Source organism: Osmia lignaria, chromosome 5, assembly GCF_051020975.1.
Source record: "Osmia lignaria lignaria isolate PbOS001 chromosome 5, iyOsmLign1, whole genome shotgun sequence".
Lineage (NCBI taxonomy): Eukaryota > Metazoa > Arthropoda > Insecta > Hymenoptera > Megachilidae > Osmia > Osmia lignaria.
In genome coordinates this window covers 9,429,661-9,451,814 of record NC_135036.1, presented here as the reverse complement: position 1 = coordinate 9,451,814, position 22,154 = coordinate 9,429,661, and the positions used below count along the sequence as shown (strand labels likewise).

At 35.7% G+C, this 22,154-nt stretch overlaps 1 protein-coding gene and 1 long non-coding RNA gene across 5 annotated transcripts in view; one reads left to right on the top strand and one right to left on the bottom strand.

The window, feature by feature from the left end:
• The window catches only part of LOC117604966 (uncharacterized), a 100,945-nt gene that overhangs the window by 27,473 nt on the left and 51,318 nt on the right, over positions 1–22,154 (bottom strand). The window lies entirely within an intron of this gene.
• Positions 13,458–13,990, top strand: LOC117604973 (uncharacterized). The gene is made up of 3 exons (XR_004581539.1): positions 13,458–13,585; positions 13,742–13,840; positions 13,937–13,990. It is a non-coding gene; the product is annotated as an uncharacterized LOC117604973 (long non-coding RNA).

Here is a 22,154-nt window from a genome sequence, read left to right as displayed (position 1 = left end):
CGAGGATGCTTATTCTAATTACATGGAAATCGCCATTGGAAATTTTGTCGAGAAATATATGATACGCGATGCTACCGTAATTGCCTGTGTACACGTATTTTGTAAGCACACGCGAGGTACATAGAAAATAAATAGATTCTTTTTTGAAACATATTATATGCGCGCTAGTATCGTATGAAACGATAAGGGTTAATTAAGAAAGTGACTCGTAAACGTTCGCTTTCCAGCCGAGAGAGATAGAGAACAGTGTAACCGTGGTTCTCAAGGAATATATTGTATAAAAAAAAAAAAAAAAAGAGGAAGGAACGTAAGCAAGATTTACCGGTGAGTCGAAGCTCTTTAATTCTATAGATACACCTCTTTCGTTTCTTTTTACGTAAAATCAACTCCAATACCGAGTTAATGCTGTTTAACAACGAGAACCCCGAGAAACTTGGCACGAACTTTAAATTACTTTAAGAATGTAATCTTACGTGCATTCAGCTGGCTCCATTCAAACAAAGTGAATTGGAACTTTTGAAAAATTGAACCGTACCTCCGTTCTTGTGGAGCACCGCCACGGATTCCGTTTAATATTCCCCTCGTGCGCCTGTCCATTTGTTTTCTCGAAAAAAAAGAAAGAAAAAAAAAAAAGAACCGGGGGAGAGTTTCCTAGTAGGGAAATATTTTATAAATATTCATTCACCTCAAAGGTAATATCGCGTGTCCACCTTGTGAGCAAACAAATTCGCGTTATTACCCGTCGAATCGAAGAAATTAACTTGGTAAAAAACAAACATAATTTAAGTTGCCAGAACATAAATATACAAAATTGTACATATATTCCCTCTTCGTCGCTAATTTCGTTATTACTGAAAAATTATTCTCGTAATTGGAAAACGAAATTCAACGCTCAAAGCGCTTTTAATTAAAAACATTCTCTAGAATGGCGGCCGCGTGTTACCATTATTATTTATTTTCTCTTTCGCTCCCCGCAGAACGGCACAAAATATTTCTTAATTCACCGACCACGAAACTGGGTCAATCGTGACCCAGTCGTACGAATTTTGTGTAACCGTGCTTCGACTAAAATTAGACAGTCAAATTTTTCAACGAAAGAATATAATATCTAAGCTTGAAATTTAGAAAATAAAAATGAAATTTTAATTTTAATTTTAATTTTAATTTTAATTTTAATTTTAATTTTAATTATGGCTATCTCGACAGCTTCGTTAACGAAGGAAATTAAAATAAATATTAATATAAATAATATGATGAAAGGAAGGAGATTTTAAATCAGCTTAAAACTGTAATAACTCTAACTGGATTATAAATAATTCTAAGTAGACTATAAGTAATCCTAAATAAATTAGAAGTATACTCTTCACGCAAACATAAACGTTATGTAAAGCCTTATCATAATAATTATAATAATGTATATTTCGTTGGATTTGCAATTAGCAATAATGCGAAATACGTACGGAGGGGTTAATTAATTAAGTACGTATCGATTGGCCGGAAGATAGGGCTGCATCGTGTAACACGAGCTTCGCTATAGCATGAAATCAACGGGGTAAGGGGGTGAGGAGAGGAAGGGGGCAGTCAACCTGCTCGAAGCAGTGGTTCTCATACCATTCAAATACTATTTTCTTTTCCAATTATTTCTTTTCATCGTACTCATTACTAGATTACGAAACTTTATAAATTAATAACACATCAGAATACACAGAAAAAAAAATACAATTTTTTGATACATTATTCCTCTATAAATATCCACAGTTTGATTTTAATAATTTCTGCGAAAAGAGGAAAAAATAAATAAATAAATAAATGAATGTTTACAGTGGATTCGATCTGAATTGGAATTTTTAATCGATTCGTTGCGCAAAGAGATTCAACTCGTCCCAATATTTGATCACCTCCCGAGCTGGAAACCCTTTTAGAGATCACGATAAGATAACAAGTGTAGAGGAATACGACTCCATCCTTTTCCATCGTTCTCATGAGTACCGTCGTAAATTCCAAATAATAATGCATTGTACGAGCTGGCGTGTTTTGTTTCTGAATAAGCACGAACACTGTTTGCCCGTTTGCATAATTCGATACGCGTTCGGGCTTTTACATTGTATTTTAATTATCCACATCGCGTTACACAACTTCTACAAAGTATTTTTCATCTGTTGGAAAATGCAATGCATAAATAAACGTTGCGCAACTGACACGCTCATAAAGGACCCAGTGAATTGTTAACATTATTTTACCAGTAAAATAGAGAAATAAAATCTGTGTATTTTACGTCATTTTCATTAAATATTTTATTCGTTTCGATGTGTTATATCCGACGCACGTACGCTTATACAGTTTCAATTGATTTATCTCGTATTCACCGTGTGTATCCGTTTTTGACCGGTTCCAATTTCGAAATGGACTCGAACGTTCAACTTCAATTTCTCGAAAATCACGCCAGTTTTTGCATTAAATCTCTTACACGTCGATATGTCAAAGTCCGATTCCTATCGACCCTGTGCATCGAACCTTTATGAAAATCAATACGCGAAATTCATTTGCGAAAGCACCGATAGCCTTTGTGTACCAAAACTGTTAACAAATTATTTAATTATATTGAAAACGGAAGTCCCACACGTGTGTGTCATTTATTAACATTCGGGAATGAAAATGTTGAAACGTGTTCGTAAACGACTGTATGTAAATAACGTTACGAACATAGTGGATTAAATATGAAAAAAATGACGGAAAAAATATCCGTTTAATACCGATTAAAATTCTAATAATCGTGATAATTAATGGATCGACCCGTTCACCTCGAAGATAGCTCGTTAGGGACTATTACATCGAAGTTGTTTAAGAACAAACGAGCAGGACTACCGAAAACTGTATTCTCGTGAAACAATAAGGTGAAACGACGTTGATGAATGTAAATTTTCTCAATAATAACAAAGAATGTGGTAAAGCAGGCGAGGTGAAAGTAAGCCAGGAATAAACGGATACCATAGTCCGGGATCGGCTATGAAAATTAATATCTTTAACGAACCGTCTCGAAAATAATAATTAATTTTCAACTAATCCGTTCCGACATGGAATGAAAAAGAAATACGATGCGATTAATTCAATTATATTATACACCCGTGATTGATCAAAGTTTTGCGACGCAATATTGCTGAAGATTCTTTCGGTGTAGCAATCGAGAACGATAATGACTTTTAATTTAAATCAGCCTTGAATTGCGAAACGTTGCTCTGTTCGCGTTATCGCGAAACGATTAATTAACACCAGCGTTAGAAACGAGCAAAGTTAATATTATAAAACGAGCACGAGTTACGATAGGACACGGTCACGATTATTTATAGATTAAATATCATTTGTTAATAAGAACTTACCAGCTGAACGTTCACTTTGAAAAGAAAATACGTATCCTCGTTCTATAAATGCGTTCATGCAACTATTTAAAAGGCGATATGTAAAACGCGATAAACGTGTGCACGAGGCTCGCTTTGCTCGTTTCCTATTCAAAATGATACTTGCTGCATACAGGAATGGAAGTAACGGTGCTGAGTAAATGAAAATTCACCACTCTCGGTTATTGCTACGTTTCACCAACGAGCTACTGAATACATCTAGCGATCATCAAATCATATCCCTTTGTATACAATAGTAATTATACAAAAATTAATTAAAGTACGGTCGAAAGATTCCGTAGTTTCGAACACCCGGTATGTTCTTAAGTTCAAGTTAAGAAAAAAAAAAAAAAGAAAAGTAATGAAAACTGTAAATGAGATGTAAATTCTTCTTTATCGACGACCGACAGAATCGTTTGTTATCAAGCGAATTCCTACATAATCCCGTGTATGTTTCATGAGCTTATCTTGAATATAAACGTCAAGTGTACATACGTGTTATCATAGATTATGTGGCATATCGATATCTCTTTCCCTGTGATTCATTTCACATTAAAGCAACGTTAACGTGTTCATCTATGACGGTAATGACGACAATACCTATGATCGCATTCCAGTTTACAATGATGAATCGTATCTCGTGACGCATATTAGCTCCGCGATTCACGAAAACGCAATATCCCTGAATTAGTTGCCGTAATTCCTTCCTGATTACTTCTACAATAGCAATTAACCGAGAATGCTTTGCAGCATTCCCCATCATTTAGATAAGCGAGATACCGTAAAAGTTTATAGAATATTTCCATCTAGCGCAATACGATGTTATAATATCAGATATTTTGCTTAATTAATTATTGAATTAATTAGTATTTGAAAAATTTCACGTTGAAAAGGTTAAAACTTTCGAATTTTAAGACAACATTTTTATGATTGAATTATCGAAAGTTAAAATAATATCTGATAAATAATTAATTATTCGTTCGTTTAAAGAAGGATTTTCAAATGAGAAAATTATCTGGATAATCACGTATCACAGTACCACTCCGTTATCGGATATCGATAATGAAAATTTAAAGGGCCTTCGACGCTTTCGTTTTCCTCTCTTCACATCGCTTTGTGATAATCCGAGAACCTTCCTTGATAGAAGGTTATTGTTAACTTTCTGTGTCGAATATTCACGTATCACAATGCATACGAAAGGAGAGAAAAAATGAATGCGCAATACTAATGTATAAAACGAGTCGGTCACTGAAAGAGGCTGTAGATTGGAGTAAATTCATTTTATTGCTTCATGAGTAAGCAAGAGACAAGGGAAGCGAGTAGTTTATTGAGAATTACTGCGATAAATAAGTTGAGGGTATGCAGAGGATCAAGTTATGTCCAAGAGTAGGACAATCAGCAAAAATTAAAATAAAAATGATTGGATCTCCTTAATCAAGGGAGGGATAAAAATATATTAAGAATTTATTTCCAAGATTATCACTGTTAAACGATTAATAGCGAACGCATACCCTCGTATTTTTTTTTTTTTGTTTTTTTTTATTTTGCTTTTGCTCAGCTTGATACTTTCGTTCGAAAGAAGAAATTGTTCCTCGAAGAAAAATACGCTTGACATGCTACGGAGAAAATATTGCGGTATATGAAACGGAGACACTTTATCGCTACGATACATATATCATTCTATTCACTTACTCGTGTGTCGCCTTTCGGAATGATAGTAAGGAGAATATCGTGAACAGGGAGACGAGGAATCTCCGCACACTATGAGATTTTTCAGGGAAAATAAAAACCGGCCTGTTTTATAAATGGTCGGACACGAGGGCATTATCTTTCATTTTAAAAACGCTTGTATGCCAGAAGCACCAGGTTTTTGTCTCGATAAAATGCGATAATTTAATATTGGACAGCAATGGATTAAAATTTTTTATCCGACTGATCGATTAACCCTCGAAATCCTTTAATTTTGTCTACAGAAATATTAATTTTAATAGCTAATTAACGATAACAATTGAAATTAATTTCCATACAGAACGAATATTATAATACTAAATTTTACTTATGAAATTTCAATAACCATTCGTTTATTTTTTTTTTTTTCGATGTATCTTAATTTGATCCCATTTCATTTTCGATAAAAACTTTTATCCTCCCCCTTCGAAGTATCGATTATATACACGCTTTTATATTTTCCTTTTCTTTTTTTAATAAAACTATTACCGTGATCCCGGGGTAATATTAGTTGAAAGGTTAATATTGCCAGCCATAATTTCAATCTTATCGGTTTCCGATAAAACGCCGTGGAAACGTTGAAAAGTGCATTGTAGCAAAATTACAGTGCAATAATGTTCATCGTGTCACTACGGGTACGGACAAATATATCCCGGGCAAACACGTATGCAAGGGTATAAGTGAAATAATATACGGAATGCAAGCCGGATTACATTTGCATCTGTCATCCGAATATCTCCGTCCTCTCCATATATGTAGATGATGTTGTCACGATTCATCGGAAATTCGCCGTCAATCTGATTACAAATTTCAAACCAGTATTGAATTCCGTTCGATCCCGGTGTCATATTTGTGTGACAGTGTAACAAGCTTTGACCGTTAAGTTTCTACGTGTTTGTGTGCCAGTGTGTTCACCACCCACACTTCGTCTCAGTTTACATCGCTGTACAGTGTGTTTGATGTCATTCGAAGGTAGAAGGGAAACTCGTGGAGCCGGTCGATTAAAAGATATTGAGAAAATTTTAATAAAATATCAAATTTAGCCTCTTATAAAATGTATAAATATAAAATAGATAAATTGCCAAGAGTCAAAGAGATATATTCACCAACGTCCCGGTTGAACGTCGTTTTGGCAAGAAATCAATTAAATCAGAGGACAGAAGTCGAGCATCGTAGTACTTGTTTAACGTGGTTCATTTAGTGGCTGTCAAAAAACGTGACTCATTCAAAAATCCAACAGGGTGAGAGGGAGAAGAACGTGTCTCGTTCCGCATTAATTATCGTCCGAGAAATCCGTGGCCGCAGGTATTCGTAGAAAAGGACCGAGTATTTCTGTTTCAAGTGAAGAGGACAAGGCAGAGGGGCGAATGAAATGCATTCGAGGCATGTAATCCGTTTATATTCCCTGTGACTGGTCGTTCTCTCTCTCACATCAGTCCCTGTTACACGATACGCTCACTCTTCCTACAATTTCTTTCCCCTTTTACGTTTCATAATATATCTACTTTGTTTTAAGAAATCAATCCTCCAACTATCCTACACTCTGTTATCGAGTCCCATTTTCTATTATTTTTTTTTTATTAAAAATGAGGAAAAATTCATTTTTCAGAGGGTTAATCGCAACAAAAGTTTTCCAAAAGGCAAGGAAAAAGATTGACAAGGTTAAAATTCAATCAGATTACGTTGAAAAACGATCAGATAACCTTTGTAGAATCCAGTGAAAGCATTTCACGAAATCATGACACGTATACGATGACAAATAGGTTTTATTTCCCGGGGCGTATCGAAAGGGGCGGGACAGAATCTGGAACTTCACCCTACGCCCGTCAAAAGTAAATAAAACTTGTGTCTCACTGCATGCTATTCAAAAGTTCCGACAGGCCAAAGAATAACACGAAACCACGATGAACTCCGAGGAGAAACTAATATTTTACCTCAAGTTCATTTCCTCTTTTATCTTAACTAGAAATACGTATTTTCTATCGAACGATACAATCAATATTTCACGATGTATATAAACCATCAATGAAACTCTATTGAATTTACTTTTTTTTTCTTACACGATTCCCGACTCGTCCGAGAAAAGTAAATTTTTCCGCCTCGTGTGACGGGAACTCCGCGGCATGATTTCATATTCCAACGAAGGAAAGTATTTTGCATAATTTATTTTACTGCAACTTCTTTTCCACCTTACGTCGCCCCTATCCCTACCACTCTTCCACCTTCTTCCCACCACTTATTCTAGCCACGCCTCCATCTTTCAAAAGCTCTTCTTGTCATTTTTAAATTGCACGTATCAGTTTTGTCGCTTACAAATTCCATTGTGTAGCGATTTCACTTTCGATACGATACGATAACACGAAATTATTGCAAAATAGTAATTATGATATATTTGAAACACCCTGTAAATTGATTGCTCCATTATTCATTCCATTTTCGCTTAAGCTTTAATTTCTACTTTTGTGTCATGAAATCATGGCAGACTTTCCACGTTTCGAAATCGGTCATTTGATATGCAACGATCTAATATTCAGCAACATTCTTTGTAGCTGAGTAATTAAGACCGTTCTTCGATAGTCGGAGTGCTGAATAGAGATTGTAAATGAAATCGTGCCGGTATTCGATACGGTGAGTACTTTTTCATGACGGGAAACAGCTGAGCGACGAGGTAATTTATCCGTTTCGATCGGCGCGAACGAGCGTTTGTAAGAAAAACAACAAGCTTTTCCGGCACAGTGGCACGTGTACGGTTGTTGTAAACTTCAGACCGCATAAAAGCATGCAAATTACGGCTCGTACGTACGTGTTTAGAGTTAAATCTCCAATAGAACGATTTATTCCCACGTTTAAGCAACTTTATTACCATCTTATCGGTTCCCGTTTCTATTACTAGTAGTCTAGTCACGTCAAATTCGTTTCGATCGCATTGTTAAGCAACTAATAAGCATTCATTTGTAACTTACTAATGAGCAGCAACACCGTGATACCTCGTTTCATTTTCTCGCCTATGAAAGTTAGTCATAGACCCACGGTTAACCGAGTAAATGTAAGACATACCTGAAACAGAAAGCAGAAAAACAACAAGGTGAAAGGATTGTTAATAGTGAGAAGCAATTTAATTTGGTGCAATCGGAGAAGGATTGCAGAAGGTGAAACGATTTTCGTCAGAAGGAGACACAGTTGGTAAAGTGGTGTATCCAGGCTATTTTAGTAGAGCAGCGCATGCTCTCGTTTGAGGTCACGTTTGATATTCTAATTGACTCGTTTTACATATTAAAGGAGATTCGAGCCTACGGAAAAGAGACTTTAATTACGTTCCCGGTTTGCATTGGCCATCGAAATCCTTAGCAAGGTGAAATCAAATTTTTCCATCTTATTCTCCTTCTTCTTATTATTCGTGCTTATTTAATAATCGTGGAACGTTCAAAGTTATTATTAAAAGAACGCCGGATAGGCCATTAAAAATTTGCAACCACTCGATACGATTCGAACAGCTTTCAGGCATAACAAACAACTCTTTGTCGAAGTTGTTGCGATCTGGATTGTGAAATTGCATTCAATCCCGTTTTTGTTATTTACTAACTTGAGAAACGGTGAAAGCAAACCCCCAATAGAAAACAGTAATTTTTTCGTTTAATGCAGTTACAAATTCATTCTGTTTCGTTCGAGCGAGCCGGAAAGAAAAGCTGAAGTCTAGTTAATTAATAAAGTTCGAAATCGAAGCGTATCGGAACAGGAAGCTCGAATACTTCCGGGAATTTTACAGAAACGCGAAAAATTCGCGACGAAACTATTCGACAGAGAAAGTCGTCCAACTGGTTCAATTTCGGAGATATGAAATTTTTTAAACCTTGGAATATAAAAAAAAAAATTTGAAAAATTATATGCTTAAAGGATTAAATTTAGAAACTGAGAATTTTTTATATTTCTAAAAATGATGCTACTTTGAGTCGATGAGGTTCGGGACAATTTTTACGAAGGAACAAGGGAAAATGGCCACGTATCGGGAATGGTTATACTCGGCGAATGTCGGGTCGCGAAAATCGAGATGAGCGACTTCCATTTCGTTATTGCTCATTCCACCTCTTCAACGGCTCTGTCAGAACACGAAATTCTCGAAATAGACGGTACACCATCACGGGACTAGCGATGGTTATTCGATACCCTCTGTCGCAAAAGTTTTCAATTAATTCAATTAATATTTCGAAAATTTTAATGAGAAATTTTGAAAGTTTCGAGATACTTAATGGTATCTTGAAACATTACTGATACTTGATTCTGAGTTAAAATTACTTTCAGTACAATAGACGAGAATTTTGTTAGACTCTCAAACGGAATACGAAATTACAACTAGCTGTATTGTATAATATAGAGCACTTGCTAGTAGATAATACAGCTGTTTGATGTATTAATTCAGAGCAATTATAAGGGCTACGTTGCCCTACTGAGCGCAGACTTGCTAACTGCCGTGCACAGTTATTTTGAGATAATTGCATTTTAAAGTTTAATCGCGCTGCATCCGCTTACGTATGCGGCCACCAAAATTCAAGCCTTCAAGCTTCCAAGCACCAAACGAAAATACTGTTATACCTCATTATTAATCGTATCTGATCTACAATTTCTGTTTGATGAAATTTATTTTTTAATTTTCGAACCCTCGAATTTTTCAGGATTTCTCTCGCTCCTCCCTTCGATGCCTCCCTTTTGAAACTCCCTATAGACACGCTTGCCTGGCATTCCTTAAAACTGTTTACCAAACGATGGTACACACTCGGCAAACAAGAGCATCGACAAAGCGACGTGTCTTACTCGGGACAAATAAGAGAGCGTATACATAGGTAGGTACCGCAAAAAGGGAGCAAGAAAATGCAGGAAACAGCATGAACATGAAAAATATAAAACGAAATGAACAAACACGGGGGTCGAGGGAGTAGGAGTATAGACGAGGACAAAATTGAATCTCGGAATGTATTCCATAAATAAATAAAAAGGCAACGATGACGAGGAGAGATGGCAATGGATGAAAAGAAGAAGGGGTATTATGGGTGGCAATGGTGGGGTACTGTGAGAAAGAAGAGGAGAGATTTTACACGGTCGTTACGTGTCCCCGTTGAATGTTTGCGTGCACGTGTTCGCGAACGCGCCTGCGTATTTATATCTCTTCTATCCCTGTATGAATGAGAGGCGTAAATGTACGACGACACTGACTCGTATATACGTACACACACGAGACGGTATGAATAACCGACGCATAAAGTCCCGTTTACACGTGGAAGAAAAGCCACTCTTGTTTCCCGGCCGGTACAAAAAAAAAAGAAAAAAGGAACAATGCCTTTGGCGCGTGCCTCGTGGTACAACGGAACAGAAGAACAACGTGTTTTTCCAGAAACACACTGAACTCTATTTTTTTCCTTCTTGTTACTTTCGAAATTACAAATTTGCATTTATTCAATGTACTTGGGATTTAAAATCATCAAGATTTTCTATGACCCCTGTTAATGGACCGACCTATACGTATTTCTACATTGTTATCGAAACACAAAAACTTTTCTCGCGTTATTTGAACACTATGAAATGTAGGAGCGGCAAGAGTTAAGTTATAAATGTACAGTTCGAAGCAAAAGTTCAGAGGGTCGGGAGGCGTAACACGAAAAGTATTCGATTGAAATTTATATCGCGTTCTCAATGTTCCCTGGGATTTTTAGAGAAGTTGAAAACTTGGGAAAGTGGAAAAAGTATTCGCAGCAGAGTTCGAGTTTAATTTACTTTCCCGATAAAATACAGAATTTTATTTTCTCGCCAGGGAATAACGCAAGTAATACCTGAATTACTGAAACGTTCTTATGTATTATTTTATGTTGCTTAATAAAAGAGAAAAAAAGAATCGAAACGATAAACGAAAGAGCGTTGAATCAATTGAGACGCTCGTAAAATATAAATAATAATTCATGGTCTTCTTTATGGTATGTGTAAAAAAGATTGAAAAATATCGAGTTCATTTAAATACTATCAGGACGTTAATCGAGTTCTCCTTGTAAGTTTACTCTCTGTTCCACTATTAATTCGATTAAATCAACGATCAGTTGACCAGAAAAGTTTCAACGCGCTTCCTCATTCCCCTCTTCAACGTGTTTTCTTTCCCTCTTCTTCGTTCTTCAAGACCGTTTTCCCTTTCCTCTTCTTACATTACCCCTTTACTTTGTTCGTGCTCTCAATCTTTCATTCCGCATGACGTCCAGCCTGAAATCTCGTAAATACGAACAAACTTCAGGCTGCTTCAAAAGAGCCTTTTCACGTTTAAGTGTCGCTTCATTTTGGAAAGGAAAAAACTTTTTACGAGCGTCCTTTTACGAATACAGGCTGTCCCAAAAACAACGCGTCCCATTAAAAGTCCCGAATCTTAACAATTTTATAATTTAACAAAATTACATTGGTAAAAAATTTATTCACTCGATTGAAAAGTAATTAAAAGCTACCTATTCAATAATCGTGCTTAACTCATTATACATCCCGTGAAATGAGTTTTGAAACAAGGTTACCAATCGCGAACGAGCCATTCAATTTAATTTAAAGAACTACTACAGCTGAAATATATCAAATTGAGTACAACATTGTTGCGCTGGAAATTCAATTTCATAAATTGCAGTTATAAATGATCGGGGACGTGGGTTACAATTTGCATAATGTACTTGAAATTGTTCGAGGTCTAATTCGGTCTCTGTACAGAATCAACAGCATCCCTACCACATCTATTATTAGCTTATCAATTTATTATGTATTCTAATTAAAACCGATAGCATGTCATTAAAATGAAACAATATATCGAATATTAAATTCGATTTGAATATAAAATTACAATTATTAATAAACGTGATAGAGTAATCGAATTAAAAATGAAGGGTACCTTGTGCCACTTTGATGCAACAACGAAACAGGACTTTTCTATCGACAGGACAATAGAGAATTTGATTTTGAGTGAATTAAAGGAAACGTTCGCCTCGTTAGGACCCCTCGGTGCTCCGATTTAATTCGATTCAAGTTGTATAAAGTAACGTCGAACAGGACTAGAGAGCATTGCGGTCGAGTCGAATGCATCTATTGGCCATTCTGTAAGATAGCGAAATGCACCCGGTGGCTGAATAAAGAGAGACAGTAGTAGAATAGCCCCGATGAACAAACGTATTTTAACCACCACTCAACGCTTCGATCGATCCATGGAAAAGCTGTACTTCTCTCTTCCTCCTCGTCTGCTCGATTTCAATTGCACGTTATTAACATCCCTTCTGTTTTTCAATCATCCAACAAAACTGGCCGAATAATAAATATCGTTCGATGAAATTGCTCCTACGCTTTTAAACAAACACCATTCTCTACCTTCCTACCTTTTCAGAATCTCTTCTATTTTCCAACTTCTCTATTGGGTTGATGAAAATTTATAAATAAAATTTGTTGGTGGTAGGATGTGAAACGACCACACGGAGGTGGTATTCAACGCTATATTTATCGCAAAGAGTTATATTAAGCTGGCAGCACCGACAAAGTGCAACAGAGCACGTGTTTCGGTCGATATAAAATTTTCAGCGTGATGATCATTATGATAATTTCATTGATATACCAGAGATTTATATTTTAAAAGCACGATGTAAAATAATAAACTTCAGTTTGTTAAAAAGCCAACATAAAAATTTTGTGCAAACTTGTACTTTGAAAGAAAAAAGAATTAATGAATAAACTGGTACGTGTTATTATTAATTTCAAAGTTTCTCATTACTTGGTGCAGTTTATTAGAATAACATTCACAGTAACGAACATTAAATGTCGCCTGTCGCAATTTTAATTAAGATAATTAATCCCCTTTCTCAGCGCGTTTTTGTTCGCGCTGCAACGAAAACGAACGTCTGAAAATGAAATTATTAATCCGATGAAGCGTACATAATTACGCGATTAAAAGGATTTTTCTCGTCGAGGTCAGATAATTAAAAGTTCAAATATCCCGATCTTAATTAAAAATATTTAGAAAATATCAATCAAAAATATTTCTTTATCGCGAAGGAACGGAAAATGCATCGCCTAAAATTGCAATTATTTCTCAGTAGGTAAAAGATAAAATAAATTATACCGTAACGAAAGTAATTTGCATTAATTACTATAAAAGTTCATTTCACCGTACGGAATTGTCTCGGTTCTTCGTGGAAAAGCAATTTTCTAAATGCAAAGCCCTTGTATATTTGCAATTTTGTACATTACAAAAAAAGAAGTCAATGAGATTCGAAACCAGGTTACTTCTCTCGCAAATTAATTTCAGACTTAACAGGAAGCAGAAATTCTCAAAATCTTAATTTTGATGATATTAATAAATCTACGGGGAAGGGGATGACTACGGCAAAGGCCAGCTGTACATTTTCTTTGAGACAACCTGTACACACATTCCATTGGATCTTTTCAATTCCCATCGTATTAAGGTATATAGCATATAAGAATACGTGGAACGTAATGCATTATGGTCTCTATCGTTCATTTCCTCTCCCTCTTTCTCTCCGCTACAAGACAGATATATTCATTTGTCAGGTGGGAAAAATATGTAGAAAAATTTCAACAATTTCGTACTTCTGTTATAGAAATTTTCTAGTAGAAGCCTGAAGAAGAGGGAGAGGGTAGCGAAGGGAACAGGGACAAATCGTTGCATAATGGTCAAAAGAAATCGCGAAGGGATATAGGTTTGTAGATGAAAAGAGAAGCACGCGGGCTTTCGAGAGCTTGCAAGTCGTGAGTGGTTACTATAGCAACCTGAAAGCTGGTAAAATATTGTCTAGGAACGAAGAAGTAGGGAAAAAGCAAAGGTGAAGAAGAAGAGAACTGGAAGAAGGAAAATGGAGAAATAAAATGGGAAGAAGAGTGGTTAGAGGACACAGGCTTTTGCAAGAGGGCGTTGAAAAAGAACAACGGGAAAGAAAAATACACAAAAAGAAAAATATGAAAATAACATGAAAAAAGAAAAGTGACGTGTACCGTGGTACAAAATTTTGTAAATTGTTTCTGGCTAAATTTCATGTTTTTATTAACACATCAAGTTAATAAAATTTGATTAATATTAATATAATAATTAACGAATTATCGTACACTTCTTTTTCTTTAATTTCAATTAAACATAATTCAATATTCGATTAAACATCTTTTGTTCTCCATTCATTTCATCATTGTTATTTCAATTTTACGATCATCAGCACGTATTATGGATTGTAATTAAAGGTTGAAACCGTACTTTAGCGATTCATTATTTCACAATAGCTTTTTAATGAACCACGCTGTTACACGGTGAAACGAAACTGAATGTAATTTCTGTTCATGAATGTCGGATTGTTGAATTTGAATTTACCTACCTAACCTGAAACTACATCGAAATTGATTTTCCTTTTGTCATCGACACCAGTAACATCGTGGAAAAAGAAGGAAAAAAGGAAAATCAGTGATTCTTATTAATTATGAAAATTTCGCTGGTAGTTTGTAAAGAGCTAAGTACACGAAAGAGTCAGAGATAAAAATAACTTGGTAATTGTAATACCCTTGTAAGGTTTAATTTCCATTTTTTAGAATGCCTCGTGTAACATTACCTCCGGAGTAATTTCACTATTTTCCCCCCTGCCTGTGACCCAGGGTTTCCACTTAAATACCTTAGTTTAACGAAACGGTTTTAGTATTGTCCGTAGCCAGTGGAGGGTACGCGTTCCATGGAAGAAATGAATTCACGAAATATTATCGTCAGAGTACATTGTCATATTTCCGACCCCCGGGGGGGATATTAAATTTTCATTAACAAAAAATGTAAGCAAATGTTTGCGTTACGTATCAATCTCAATATCGTGTCAAAAATCAAATTGGATGTACGTATTTATTAATATTTCAAAGTTAATATCTCATGTCTGACAGTGGATATTAAATTTGTATTAACAAACACGTACAAGTAAATATTTTTGTTGAAATTCATAAAAATGTATTTTAGTACTTTTTCAACTTTCAACAGTAGTAAAAAGATTGAAGACGAGCAAAGTTTGGATGAGTTTCAATTTATCCTCGACCTACTATCTTTCCTTGACTCTTCAAGGATTTATGCTGTTAATTTGAAACGCAAAGTGAAACCAAGTAAAAGCGATACAATCTTATTCTTTAAAAAAATCATTTCGACAACTTTGAAAGTAATGATTATAGAAAAAATTTCGATGAAACGGAGTCGTTACTTTTGACACGATTAGACGAGTACAAGTACCGATACTTCGGTGGTATCACGACTTAACCCTGTGTCTAACATCAATTAACCCTCCGCAACAAACTGAGAAACTGGAAAGCAGGTTTTACGAGCAAAAGCAGCCTTTCCGTGTGAATGCATCCTAACACGTGGATACAGCAAGTGGGGAGAGACAAAACAAGTGAACGAGCTCTAGACGTGGCAACGACCGGATATGCTTGCTCGACCGTTCTCCATCTCCTTCTCTTTTCCGTTATCCATCTTCCTTATGCACTCGGGTTCATCCTATCGGCTCGTCTCTCTCAGCTGTTTCGTTGTCCCTTTCTTAACCCTCTCTGTGTACGATCACCTTCTTGCTCGAACGTTTATAATCTTAAGTATGCATGAAAGAAAGGGACAACGAGGAGCAGAAAGTCGAGGCAGTTATTATTTAGGGCCAGTTGTCATTGACGGAGACAATAAATTAACAGAGGTAGCCTGCGATCAAGGGTGGGGAAGGAATTTGTACGTTTTGACCGCAGCTCGGACAGGTAGTTACACGTGAGCTGATAAAATGAACCGAATATACGCATACCTCTCCTCGTACCTGTATTTTTCCTCGACAGAGGTGTACAAGCTGATTCAAAACGCGTGATCGTGAAAACAAAAACACTTGCCGCGCGTTTTGAAACGTCCTGTACGTCGAATTTCGCAGCTTTTAATCCCTTTATCGTTTCGACTCCATTTCTTTCCGTATGTTTTTACGTTCGCACACCGTACGACTCGGTTAGCAAACACTTGTTTTTCGCGATGTTATTTCTGAAAAGCTTGTTCCAATTTTATTTCGTTTCACGTCGCTTGCTCCTCTTTCTTTTCTAGAGCAACATACAATGACGTGGAAATTAAGTTCGCTTCGAGCGGTGAACTTGAATAAACAAACTGTATACGCATCGACGATGTAATTTCAGATATGGAACGATATTTCAAGAGGATCACGCGGAGCATTATTCGGATGAAAATTTATTTTCCACAATATTCGATATTTTCTAAGCTTTATACACCGCTGTTATTTAGATGTACGGCTATGCTCCTTTTTCACCCATTGTACATTCCATTTGCAACGAACGCGTACATGAAAAATAAAGAAAAAAAAAATAAAAATGTACGCTCTACGGCAAAGTTAGGTTGTTTCGTTGTGCTCATCGATTTTATGCAAAGTTATTTGCTTGGCCTATTTCTCGAACAGAAGCTAGAGTACGTATTGAAATAGCGAGCCTTTTTGACATGTAACGCGTTGAAAAGAGTCGAGAAAGTTTTCCTCTAAAAACTTTCTATTTTGAGAAAAATAACCCTATGAAAATCGAGCGATTAAATTAACTTTTCACGAATTCGTATTTGATCGCGAACTCGAAATCCTAGAGATCGAATGGAAATTTTCAAGCCCGTCCAAAACGCAACAGAATTACACGGTTGTGTAATTAATTTGGTAAACGTTAACATGATTGATTTGTATCCCTCTGTTACGCTTTAACGTAACACATTTTCGATTTAGTCGAGGACACCGTGTTGTTTAGAGCCACTCCAACCAAACCGGTGATGTATATATTCAATTGTATAAACAACCAGGTTAGTACATCGTAATAAAGTTTAATTAACGTTAAAACAATTCCACATTTTTTTTTTTTTTTTGTTCTCGTTTCTGTAAAGCGCCAGTGGATTTTAATGTACAATGAAAATTCAACACTGTCATCTGGCTCGTCTGTGAATTTCTGTGACAAAGTTGCATAATTGAGAACGGAGATGCATAATGAAGTTGCAACGCATTTCGAATACGATATTGCATTAAAACAAGGGGGAGAATGGAATATTGCGACGTACACACGAATTTTCCATTAACGTTGCTTCAGGAGGGAATGAAAAATCATTTGATAATACTTTGGAGAAACAATATAATCTTCTTATTTTACGATTACATTATTTCACCTACGTTCGACTACTTTTCGTAACAGGGAAAAATCATTTTTCACGATCTCATTATTCGGTCGCGTGTATTTCGAATGCTCTTAATTAAAGCTTTAATTAAACAGATCGCGAACCCAACCATTACCGGGTTATTTTTCTGAATTTTAATTACATCGTGAATTCAATTTTTCCGCTATCTTTGTTATGAATATTAAAACATATATTGAAAAGAAAAAAAGAGAAAATAATTTAATCTTTAAATTAGAGCAAATATTTATAATCAACGATGCTTTGGTATGTTAATCACGAGATATTATTATTTGTATATTTATTATCATATTTGAGTTCATGAATAACGCATGAACTTAAATGTAACGTTATTGATTAGTTGAATGTTGGCCATGTTTTCAACGTGACCTGCGTTCCTGTTCTACAGTTAAATAAATACAAAATTTTCTATATTTAAAATTTTTGAAAAATTTTATGGACCTCGAATCCACTGCTCAGAATGAAATTTTTACATACGATTGTCATCTACTGGTTGTGGATAGTATTTCGTGTAAATTGGCGGCGACGTTCGAGTTTCAGGTAGAAATATTTAAATGAAACACGTGTTCAAATTCACGCTGCACATACAAAACAGATGCCCTGTATCGTCGTATCCACCCCCCCTAACCATCGTCCTACTAACACCAACGTAGACAAGGGTGGGAGAAGCTCGAATGCATCATGCAGTATATACAGTAGTTATGCGCTGATGGACACTAATTCCCTCTCAGTTGCAAGTTTTCAAACAATTTAGCCGTGCAAAGGTTAAAACTCAATTTGTTACTGCAGCTAAAAGAGTATCAACCGGAATTTCATGTTCTTTGCAAATAAAAATATTGCCTTTCAAACGATTGCACCAATACAAAATTATTCATTTTCCACATTTTAGATTATTCTTTACGGTGCACGTGAAAATGTATGATTAAAAATGTTCATATTTAATTTCAGCGAAAGCAGTGTACACTGAAAATTTTTAATAACGAATTTTTGTTACAGTAAATCTCGTATAATTCTTAAAATATAAAATCGTGATGAAGAGGATATCTCGTGATGTAATATTAAAAAACTATTGCAATTTAATTTCCTTTGTAAATAAAAATGGTGCTTTTTAAATGCTTTCACCCATACACGGGGGTGGTAATAAAATTTTGAATAACGAGTTTTTGTAACGATAAATCTCGTATAATTCTGAGAACATAGAATCGTGGGACGAAAATATTTCATGCTGCAATATTAAAAAATTATTTTCATTCCATTTCCCGCATAAATAAAAACTTGGGCTTTTATAAATATTATTCGCGCACCAACCGGAAAGAAATTGATTAAATTTCATAACCACAAATTTATAAAGAAAATAAGATTGTTAATTATTAATTGGTAAAATAAACGTCAATTAAACGTGACGTTGAATTTCTCGAAAAATATAACGTTAATAACGAAACGCAAGTATTCCCTGGATTTAATTACATATTTTCAATTTCGGCTATGGTTATTTGCAATTACGATACGCGTGGATCAAAGATATCACAAGGATCGCTAAGTATTAACTCTGTAATATCTATCTTCGAGTGAGTAATAATAACATTTCAGACAGGAGATTTATTTTACGAGCCCGTTCTCTGTAGAGAGCGTAATGCAGATATTGATCTGGCCGGCGTTTAATGTCACTCAGAATGTTATTCCGACTAAAACATATAGCCTCTGGTGGAATTTCAATATTTAACCTGCACACCTCGGACTATTTTTAAATCGGGCTACAAATCGAATGAAATCACGTTAATAACCGGACGGGAAAGGGTGAAAAAAGAAGCAGCTTGTGAATTATAAAACGTTCGATAAATTAGGAACGTACCATAAAATCGCTTTCTCCTTAGGAATCGAATCGGATCAAGGGATCAAAGGCGACAATAAGACCAACGTTATTGACGATATTCCAGATAATAGAAGGATCGTTCGATAAAATTTATGTTCCGTGCATAAAATTGATACTTTTTGACTATATTTTCACTGGGAGCCGTGAATTAAAACCGCTCGGATAAATTACGAAAAAGAAATTAATTACCTTCATTAAAATTTTTACGCTTTCGCCTATGAATTTTAATTAGAATTCATTATCTATTTTAGCGAAAACGATCTTACTTAATCAATAATAAAAACTTGAAAGTTCGTACAACATATCATAAAAATAGTATACTATATTTACCGGAAATGATATTATTAATAGAAAGGATTTGTTATGACATCAGCGCGGTATTCAAAGTGTTCAGAATTTGACCCAGTATATCTACTGTCGGTACGGTAGCAAATCAGAGGAACTAGTTACCCACAAAGCATTGACCGGATGTGCAAAGAAAATAAACGGAAGTGTAAATAATTAGCCCCATTTTTTAATTAAAAAACAGATGCTAAGAATATGAAAATCTAAATTTACATAATTTCTTGAAATTGTTATTCTTTTCGTATGACCGAATAAAATAGAATAGGACCTAAAAAAAAAAATTAAGTAATATCAATATTTATCAGAGGCTAAAGGGAAAAAGAAAAGAAAAAGTACCCATCACCGAGACAAATTATTGAATAAACAATAAAGCAGCGATCCTCCATAATAGTTTATCCTCTCTCCCTATAAAGTCCATATCTCCGTAATTCAAGGGAAGAGTGTATCAGCAGAAATCCCAAAGTAATTTTCTCCAGCGAATTTCCCCACCATCCGGGGACCTTCTTAAAGGAGATACCATCGACAGCGAAAAATTCCAATATTCCTGCGCACGCAACGCCGTTTACAGAGCTTTTTGTGCAACTCGTTTACCGAGTATGATATTCATCGTGTATGCCTTCTGTTCTCTGTTATATGCACGCATCATGAACGACAGGCACACATATGTTCTTCCCGAGGAAACAAAACGAAGAAATCAGAGCTGGTCGAAAGTGGAAACAGGATAAAAAATAGAGGACCGAGGAAGACATTGTAAGCTGGTGAAATAAAAGAGTAAGAGAAACGAATAGACAATGAAACATTGGCGTAATTACCATGTAAAATGTATCAAATGAATTGAAAGTTATAATAAATTTTTTTTAATTAATTCCAAATTTTTTGAACACCTAGTATATTCGTACACCCGCACACTTTAATGAAGTGTTGCTCATTGTTTCGTCGTCTTTCTCTTTCTTTCACCTTGTCTGAATTTACGTCTATTTGTCTTCTTTTTTTTTTTTGTACTCTTCTTGCCTCTTTCACTATCCCTAGCATCACTTGCCACCCCTCTTGTTCCGTCATTCACTCCATCTGTTCACTTCATCCTTCTTCATCTATTTATTTACTCTATCTGATCCTCTCTCTTCACCTCTCTTACCTTTTCTATACCTGTCTCTATCTATCCCCCTTCGTTTCCCCTCCTACTAGCCCATTTAGTATCTTCTTTCGGGTCACAGTCTATCTTTTTCTTTGGTTTACACATCTCTTTCCCCTTCTTCGTTACATTGGCGTAGCCAGGTTTATTCTCTGCCAGGACTAGGTATTCTACCTTTATTGAAAGGTATCGAGTGTCTTAAGCTTTTTAATTCCCTGAGCCGATAATTATGCGTTAAAGATATTTCTGTCACGTACGGTAATTAATTAATTTAGATGGACTCGTTAAATTATAATTTTTCAACACCCTGTATAGAAGTTACATACTAAAACACGTTTAACTGTGCGAACGATAATTGGCACATGAATCATGCATTCAGTTGTAGCGTGTCACTCGGTATACGTTCCACTCAGGCAACTTTTCGAGTGCACGCATGCACGCAGTCGCTTCGTTATTATGCATACAACGCAAAATAATTATCGTAAACGCGAATCAAGCTGCACGGCTATTTGCATTTTCGTCCGTTAATAGTGAACCCGTGAAACTTTATTAGACCGTCGAGGAAACACTGTTTCGAAAATTTCAATACAGTAGCCTTCCGCTTTCCCTCTACTATCGTTATTAATTTTCTTTAATAAAATAAATTTTTAATATTGACCCGCTTGAAAATTTAATATTAAATTTAATAAATTTTCTACATCAAGCGCTTTATCCGGGTTAAAGTGCAACCCACATACGAAGTGCAAGGGTTAAAATAAGAATCCTAGAAAAATGTGCAACGAGGTGCACATCAGTTAATGCATCCGATTGAATAATATCCCCGATCGAATTCGAGCCACGTTGTTCGGAAAGGAAGGGATACATAAACGGTGAGTAACAATGAGATACAGATTTCAATGGTGCCTTAACGATCTGCATCGTCGTACGCAAACCTGTTTATCGAGTTCACCGTAGGCATTGGGAATATCGACGATGCTATCGCTTCTCCTGCGGACATCGAGGGACCAGATTTCCAGCTGTCATTAAAGGTCTTCCTGTCTTTTATGTTCTCTCCCCATTAAACCTGTACTTTGTATGCTGATTTGAATTTACAGAAGTCGATGCATTTAGAATTTCTTTTCTTTATTTCTTTATATCATCATGATTAATATGAATTACTCTTGCGGTATCCTTCCTTCGAACACTCTAAATGAGCATCTCGTTTGCTACTATATAAATGATTATCTGCAAGGTATTTCTCTTTAATTGATTTACGTAAGTTTGAAAAAAATATATATTCTATCAATTACGTCGATTGCGTGTCCAGTAAATGACACATTTTATAGGGGTTGCAGAGGGTGAGGGGTGGAGAATAGTACGCTGGTAAAAACGATTCACCGACTCTTTCCCTATCCCTGTGTTTGACGTGTGCATAGGTGCATGTCATCGGGCACGTGCACTCATTGAAGG